The 8,786-nt window shown below is 35.8% G+C and overlaps 1 long non-coding RNA gene across 1 annotated transcript; it reads right to left on the bottom strand.

Moving 5' to 3' along the window:
• Positions 1 to 3,641: 3,641 nt before the first annotated feature.
• On the bottom strand, positions 3,642 to 8,343 carry LOC110737364. The gene is made up of 4 exons (XR_002514375.1): positions 7,848 to 8,343; positions 5,801 to 6,136; positions 5,637 to 5,708; positions 3,642 to 3,977 (listed from the first exon to the last, which is right to left on the bottom strand). It is a non-coding gene; the product is annotated as an uncharacterized LOC110737364 (long non-coding RNA).
• Positions 8,344 to 8,786: the final 443 nt, after the last annotated feature.

Genomic DNA, 8,786 nt, shown 5'->3' with positions numbered 1-8,786 from the left:
AGGGAGAAATCCAATGACATTAATAGTTGGAGAGACTATGATTAGTCTTGATGAACTGAAAAGGAACCCAAAAGCACCTTTTTGCGGTTCTCCAATTTTATTACAGGTAGAAAAATAATATTTTTAATTACAGAAATCAAAAAATATATTTTTGTATTGTAATAATAATTTATTTGCATTGCAATTTTTTACAGATGTGGCTAATGGAAAGGCTAGGACTAATTATCCCTCTGGACGATATTGAGAAATATACTCCCAATTGGTACGTGAGAAGGAAGAAATGCTTCCCTAAAATTGGGCGCCATGAATCTCGCGACTTTGCTATCAAGTGGGTCGTCCCATGGTGGAAAATAGAAAGGATGGTTGGTGTCAACATGCAACCTTTCTGCCGTCTTCCAAGCTTGTCTTGTATGACTTATTATTACCCCTGCAGGGTAAAAAGACAATACGGCTTGCTTCAGAATATTCCTTCCGGGGATCTTCGTCCTCCCTATGAGTACTCTGTTTCCCAAGAAGTAGATAGATTTGATGCTTACTGGAGTGCTAGACCTTTATGGGAAGTGATTACTCAAAAGGTTCCTCCTTCTTTGCCCAATGATGTGAAGAAGTGGTTGCTGAAGAAGCCTTTGAAGGATTCGAAGAAAGGTCAGGGTAAAACTGATGTGAAGAGTCGTCTAGGTGACAGGGTGATTCCTGCCAAGGAACGCCTAGGTGCAAGAGTTGAATTCAAAACACCTGCAATGCCTAGAAAGAAAGGTGTTACCAAAGATAAAGGAAAAAGGAAAGCTGACTCCACAGATAAAAAAGCTTGGGTGGAAAAGAAGCATGGAGTGCTAGCTGAAGGGGAGACTATCTACTCTAAGATTGAATGTAGTTCCTCTAAAGGATGCCTACTAGCTAAAGTTATGGATGAGGAGGAGGAAGCAGACAAAAATTGGAAAATGGCTAGGAAAGAAAAGAAAAATTAGGAGCATTGCTTAATCTTCAAATTATTAGACTTGGTTTATTTTTCATTTAAAGTTAATTTATTTCAGCTTTATTTAAATTCCATCAATAGTGTAATTTTATTTTATTAATGAAATTTCAGCTTTTAATTAAATTATTTACTTTAAATTTATTTTATTAAAGCAATGAAAACCGAAAAATTAATTTTCCAGAAATTCTTCGAGTACGGAAGTCGAAAATTTTCTGAAAAAACACCGAAATTTGCCCATAATTTATTTTCAAATTGGCGCCGCTTATTTGCGATTGGCGCCTGCCAGGGAAATCTGGCGCCAGGCGCCAATTTCATCCGCTAGCGCTGATAATTGTTGGCTGCGCCAGGTTCTTCTCTGCGACGCTGATATTTCGCCGATCTTTTGCTGAATTTTTAAGTAATTTTGGGACGCGGGGCTGTCGAAAAATAAGGTGGTCGCACCCGTAAAGGGTTGCCTACGTATCCTTTCATAAGGAATCAGGCTAAACGTAGCTCTCCTGAGTATCTTACTCAAGTAATTATGGGTAGTATTTTTTAAGTTGGTCAAGATTTGTCATGTTCGAGAATTCATTGCCATCCATATCAGTTAGTTTTGCTGCACCTCCTGACATGATTCTTTTGACAATGTAGGGTCCAGACCAATTAGGTCTAAATTTACCCCTTGGATCTAAAACATTTTTCCTTAGTGCTTTTACCACCAAGTCTCCTACTTTGATATTTCTTGTCTTGACCTTCTTATTAAAATGCCTAGCCATACGAGTCTGGTAACACCGAGTGTGATGTAGAGCTTCTAGTCGTTTCTCATCGAGTAGAATTAATTCTTCATATCTTTACCTAGTCCATTCAACTTCATCGAGTTTACTCTCTAATGCAATGCGTAGAGATGGTATTTCTAGTTCGACAGGTTGTACGACATCCATTCCATATACCAAGGAAAATGACGTATTTCCTGTTGATGTACGGATTGACGTGCGGTAACCCCACAATGCGAAGTGAAGTTTGTCAGGTCAATCCTTTTAATTTTCCGTTATTTTCTCGATGATAGTCTTTAAATTTTTATTAGCTGTCTTGACTGATCCATTTTCTTGAGGTCTATAAGGGGAAGAATGATGATGTTGAATGCCGTATTTTTGTAGTAATTCTTCACATTCAGCTTGAAAGTGAGTTCCATTGTCACTTATCATTTCATGTGGGACTCCATATCGACAAATAATATTTCTCTCGATGAAGAGTGCTACATGTTTTGCAGTGAGTTTAGCGTATGATTGCGCTTCGACCCACTTTGTGAAGTAATCAATTTCTACTAGGATATATTCGTGGCCTCCTGTTCCTGGGGGAGTGATTTTGCCAATGATGTAAATTCCCCATGTAGAGAATGGCCATGGCGATGTGTAGGTGTAGAGCAAGGATGGAGGGATATGTTGTAAATTGGCATAAATTTGGCACTTAGGGCATCTTTTTCCGTATTGATGGCAATCCCTATTCATTGTAGTCCAATAATATCCTTCTCGCATTATCTTTTGGACTAACATTTTGCCATTTATATGAGTGCCACAAATTCCTTCATGAACTATTCTCATTGCTCTTTGTGCATCCTTCTTTCCTACACATAAGAGAGCTCGACCCTTAGGTACCCTTTTATGTAGCTCGTTGTCTATGAGTACATATTGGGAAGCTAAAAGCCTTAATGCTCGTTTTGCTCTTTTGTCAGCATGAGGAGGGTATTCTCCTTTGGTGACATAATTGAGTATGTCCGTGTACCATGGTTCTTCTTCTTCTTCTTCTTCTTCTTCGCCTTGGACTACTTCGCCGTCTTCTATAACCTGGATGTATGCTTGTTTGTGTCTTTTTTCTATAGTTAGAGGCATTTGCTCGATTTCCGTGGGAATCCTAACCATTGAGGCTAATCTTGCTAAGCATCAACAAATTGATTTTCCTCTCTAGGTAGATATGTATATTCTACCTTGTCTAACTGATCGGTAAGAGTTTCCAGATAGGTTTAGTAAGGGGCTAGACTTTCGCTCCTTACTTTCCACCTTTTAGATATCTGATTGATAATTAAAGAAGAGTCTCCGAATATCCTTAACTTTTTTACTCCCAATGCCAAAGTTGTTTCAAGGCCTACCACGCATGCTTCATATTCAGCAGCATTGTTGGTAACGTCGAAATCAAGCTTTATGGAGATTGGAACATGCTCTTCTTTAGGTGATACTAGTACTACAAAAATGGCCAAAGAGACCATATCAAAATGGGCAAAGAGACTACCTTAGGGGTAGTCTCTAGCTCACAGGTCTCTTTGGCCAAAGAGACCACTTTATTAAAAGTGGTCTAACTTTATAATACCTTAGACCACCTAGCTAAATAGATGATCTCTTTTTTTAGTTTAATAAAAAATAATATAGAGGGATAAGAGACCAAATGTTTTAAATAAGTGGTCTCTGGATTTAAATACTGAGACCACCTATTTTAAATGAGTGGTCTTTCTTTTTTGAATAATGAGACCATTTATTTAAAATAGGTAATCTCTCTGAGGTCGCTTTTTTTTTAAAAAAAAAATTAAATAATTATATTCATCTAATATCCCTCCCTTTTGCAATTCATATTCCTGCAATAAATTTTGGCGCCAATATATATGTTGTTGTACCTACGCGCTAATACATATATATACATAAATTTTCCATATAATATATATAAATATAAAAGCTTTTATACAAAAACTAATTTTCTCCAACAGAATTTAACCCAAAATTTACATTAATTATAATATTCAAAAACAAAACTCAAAAGTAGAGCTTTTCCTACAAAAAAAAAAAAAAATCAAAAGTGGAGCTAAATTCACAAGTATAATGATTAACACTAAGTTAATCTCTTACTCAAGCTCAGCTCATTCATCATTAAGCTCATCTATCACGAATCTTCTTCAATCAAGAACATATTTAATCCACAAATCTTGCATTTCATCAATGTCTTCCGAAGAATATGTACAAATTGAGGGAAAGACCTGCAACATACAACATATGCCATCAAATAACTGAATAATTTATTTATTTATTTTTGAAGGAAATCAGAGAGATATTTGACCAAAAGCTAAAAAATCAGACATAACAAAGCATATTGATGAGCATCCTGAATCCACAACCTTAGCTCACTTTTTCTTTTTCTTTTTCTTTTTTTTTTTAACAAGGAAAGGAAATATATTACAACTTAGATGTTAAAACATCTAGCAGATCAGAGTTTGTAAACAGAAGCAGTTTCCAAGTTTGCTTACTAGCTGAAAATTACAAACCAAGAAACCTTGACCAACCAAAAGACAGAAAGTAAAGATTAGCTAAAAATAAAAGCATGAAAGAAAAGTAGAAGTGATAGTTGATAGGGGAGCCTCGCAACAGGGACTTAGGAGCAGCAGCAAAAGAAGGCATGCGATCATTTGCCATCTAACATGGAAAAGGAATTAGCAAGTTCCTTGATGTAGGGTTGGTTAAGACCAGGAGGGAAGCAGAAATGGAACAAGATATCTTCAATCATCCTCCTGGCAATCTTAGCCAGCCCATGGGCTAACATGTTCGAGGAATCGGATGCCTCTCTCCCAGACAATGTTTAGACCTTCTGTGATGACTCAGCAACCGTGGGCTGTGTGCAATAGGAAGAGGCGTAAACCCGCAGTAGCAAACCAATGCAAGGCAAAGGAGCCAGACAGTCAGCCAAGCAAACAGACAGACCAATACAACCAGAAAGACACCAGTTGGGAGATAGAAGAAAAGCTACTTAAGGAAGTCTCAGGGGTCAAGAGAAAGAGTCAACCTTGAAATTTTGGAGAAAAAAAAGAAAAGCAGATAAACAAAAGAACTAGAAGACAAACATCATTAAGAAATTACTTCTAACTTGTTTTGTATATATAAATAATAGGGGAGTAAAGGAAGGGTATGTCTTTTGAATATTGAAATTGTGAAAGTGAGATTGACAGCCTCAAGTTGTTAGGGAGAGTGACAACCTTAAGTTATTTTTGGTAGATAGTGATAGGCTAAAGCTATCAGCTAATTGTGTTCTTGTAATTTTCCCTTGTTAATGAAAAGTAATCTCTTGCTTGCTGCCCCCTTGAGTGTGTGCTGTGTGCGTGAGTAAGTTCAATTCATAACCCCTTCTTTTATAGCTTGTAACTCAGCGGAAGCAACCCTTACAGTCTTGATTTTCATGGAGTAGCATAATGTGAATTATATGCTATTACCTTTAAGTTATCACAGGTTAGTATAGATGTTAGCCCATCACACCATTAGCTTACTTAATTTCAAGACTCAGTTCGATTATAAGAATAGTAGAACATTGAAATTGTCAAAAGTGTAAAATTATGATATTCTTCTGTCAAAACATATTTTGAGCAAGACTTTTGTCTTCGACCCTTTGTCCAACAACGAAATATCTTTGTATTGTTCATAAATTGAAAACTGTTCCGACAATTCATGTCAAAACAATATGCATGCTAGAAACACATCAACTTTATATTACAAAATATATACAAGTTAGCAAACAGTCAAGCATGAAACTTTTCATGTTCCTCTGTTGTAAACAATCCACTTAGCATATAATATATTATTAAACCAATATTCACCTTAATTAAATCTATAATTCCATTCAAAAGAATGTATAGAGCAAAATGAATTACCTGGATCGTCACAGGGACTCTTGCTGATGGTATTATCATGAGACATGGTGTAGCAAATTTAGCTATAGTTTCCTAATAATACATAGAAAATAACCAAAATTACAATGTACTCAATATAAATTGAAAAAAGATGAGAAAATTAAGTAGAAATTTCATAGTTGAACCTTAACATTAAAGGGTTGTGCAATACAGTTCTTTCAAGAAAATCTATCATGAGTAAAAAGCAGTAACACTGCAAGTTCGTGATCGAATACGTGCCGATAGATATTATCGGCAAAACCAGATACGTGCAGTGTACACTGATATAAACATGTACAGATATTCTCTTCTATGTTCCATCATTCGTGATCGAATTTATACAAACTGATGTGTGTAGGGAATTTATAACTACTTCTGTCAGAAAGAACTATGCCAAAGGAGGTTGCCGGAACTCGGAAGCATATCATTAACTATCAGAAATTGACTCTTCAAGACGCTTTGGGAGTCCACTACTTGCAGGCCTTCAGAAGTTCAAAGAATAATAGAAAGAGGTTCAAACATGTCAGTAATAGGGTTAAAAAGAACAACGTGAAAAGAGAAGCCACTAAATCATGAAAAATTGAAACAAAACTATATCAAATATACAGTAGTAATCAGGATTTCCAAACAAAAACGTAAATTGAGTAGTACTTGTAGATCATTCATCGTGCTGAGAGATAAGACATGCTTAGAAATCGTCAAACACTCAGTGTAAGACCTGCATCTTATTCAATGTTAGATGAAAACAAGGTGTCCCTACTCACTGCAAGAGAGTAGGATATGTAAGAGGCAGGCTGCTAGCCAGCCATCATTGTTAAAGGTGAGGTTATTTAACTGGACAATCAGAATGCATAGCCCATATATACATACAACTCCTCTCATAGGCTACGGCCAAGTGAGTTCAATGAGGCATTGTTCAGACTCCAAATTCAAAGTGTCAAGACTGCTAATTGCCAAGTTTTCTATCAATTATGCATTGCTTACGTTCCAATTCCTAAGTGAATATTTATTGATTAATTTCTCTAGCCGTCTACTATCGTGTTGCTGAAGGATAAAGGCATTCAAGCCACAACAGAGAACTAAAGCAATACACTTATAAGATTACTCTGGATCGGTTTTAAGTAGAGTATTACTAGGGCCTTGTACTGTTATAAACTCATTGTAATCTTGCATTTTTTTCCCCTTGTTATCACTCGGATACTTGATAAATTTCCGCATATTACATAATGTGCATTGAGACTTGAGAGTCTCCCCATATTCATCCTTTTACTTTAAAAAGTCACAGCTTCCGGCCAAATGACTCACTTTGTCACCTTAATCATTATCAGGGATGAATATATTATACAAGTATTAAACATTTTTTGCATATAGTAACCACACTTAAAACACATGATCAAGCAGGGATTTCACCCTTTATTCCTCTGGCTAATGCCTATAATACACTGCTAGATTTTCAAGTTCTTCACTTATTCCTAGATGCATCACTCCATATTCCATACTAAATTAAAATAAACTAAAATACACTAAATTAAATCAAAACACTATAAATCAAACAAAATCTAAGATTTGAACTAGAAATTATGCAAAAGAACCCTAAATTTGGAATTTTAATGGGAATGTTTAAAGAAGCTCATACCAAGAATACCAATCAAAACACTTCAGATTATCTTAACTATAGTAGCACAAAGAACAACATATACAAGGACTCTAACTCCTTAAATAGGTTATGCCAGAGACTTATAAAACAATGATTTAGCATACATAATTCAATTTTTATATTCTTTTATCAGATTTCTAGAATAAGATTTCTAAAAACAAGCAGAAATCCACTATAACTCACTGAAAGAGCATTTTAATTCCCAGATTAATTCCCATAATTTCAGCTAGAATTGAGAATAAAATATTAGAGCATTTTAATTCCCACAATTTCAGCTAGAATTGAGAATAACATATTAGCAAAAATATTCATAGACATACCAATCAGATGATGGGAATTTAAATTAAAGATCCGAGTTTTAAAAAACATGGAACAAAATTAGTGTCAAATGGAAGGAAAAAATAATTCGCAGAAAATGGAAGGAAAAAATAATTTGCAGAATTAAGGAATGGAAATAATTGTGTTCGCAGTTTTAAAAAATTTCTGCGAATTTTGAAAAATAATTCGCAGAAAATAAAAATAATTAAAGAACGAACCTTGAATGGAATGAGAGGAAGAGCAAGCGGTTGCCCAGCGTGACAATGACGACGTAACGTCACTAACGAGTGACTTGCTCTGGTGGAGCGACTGTGAGAGCGAGAGAGTGAAGCCGCGAGCAACGTCTGGAGTTGTGAAGGTGAGAGTTTCGCCGGATTCAAGCGTCGGAAGCACTGTCGACGGCGGCAGAGACTCGAGAGCGAGGAAGCTGTAGCCGCTCAATCGGAGTCGGATTCTGGCGTCGAAGAGCTTTGGATGAGTGATTTCGTCAACGCGAGGGAAGGTGATGATGTGGTGGCTGATGAAGAGGTTTGGATGAGTGATTTCGGCACCGCCGATGAAGATAGTGGTGGAATTTGCGGCCGGAGGTGAGAGGTTAGAGAGAGAGAGAGAGAGAGAGAGAGAGAGAGGAGACAGGCGATGGGGGTATGGGATTAGGGGGAAATGGAAATAGGGTTTGGGTTTTCCTCTTTGCCGAGTTTTTAGAGTTTTAAATTTTTTTTTTCGGAACCTGACTTTGTAAATAGATGTTTTTTTTATTTAACTAAAAAAAGAAGAGACCACTTTTGTAAATAGATGGTCTCTTATTTATTTAATTAAAAAAAAGGGGAGACCACTTTTATAAATAGATGGTCTCTCTTTTATTTATTTATCTAATTAAAAAAAAGGGGAGACCACTTTTTGTAAATAAATGGTCTCTCTCTTTTCTTTATTTATTTAATTAAAAAAAGGAGAGACCACTTCTCCTAAATAAATGGTCTCTCTTTTTTAATTTATTTAATTAAAAAGTAGGAGAGACTACTTATTTAAAATAGATGGTCTTTGGTACATTTTCTTGTCTCTAAGATTATACATAAGAGACCATTTATTTGAAATAGCTGGTCTCTTGAATCCAAGAGACCACACATTTATTTAAATGATCTCTTACTTAAGGTCTC

Source organism: Chenopodium quinoa, unplaced genomic scaffold (genome assembly GCF_001683475.1).
Source record: "Chenopodium quinoa cultivar QQ74 unplaced genomic scaffold, ASM168347v1, whole genome shotgun sequence".
Classification (NCBI taxonomy): domain Eukaryota; kingdom Viridiplantae; phylum Streptophyta; class Magnoliopsida; order Caryophyllales; family Amaranthaceae; genus Chenopodium; species Chenopodium quinoa.
Note: the sequence above shows the minus strand (reverse complement) of the source record. Positions and strands in the feature narration are given on the sequence as shown.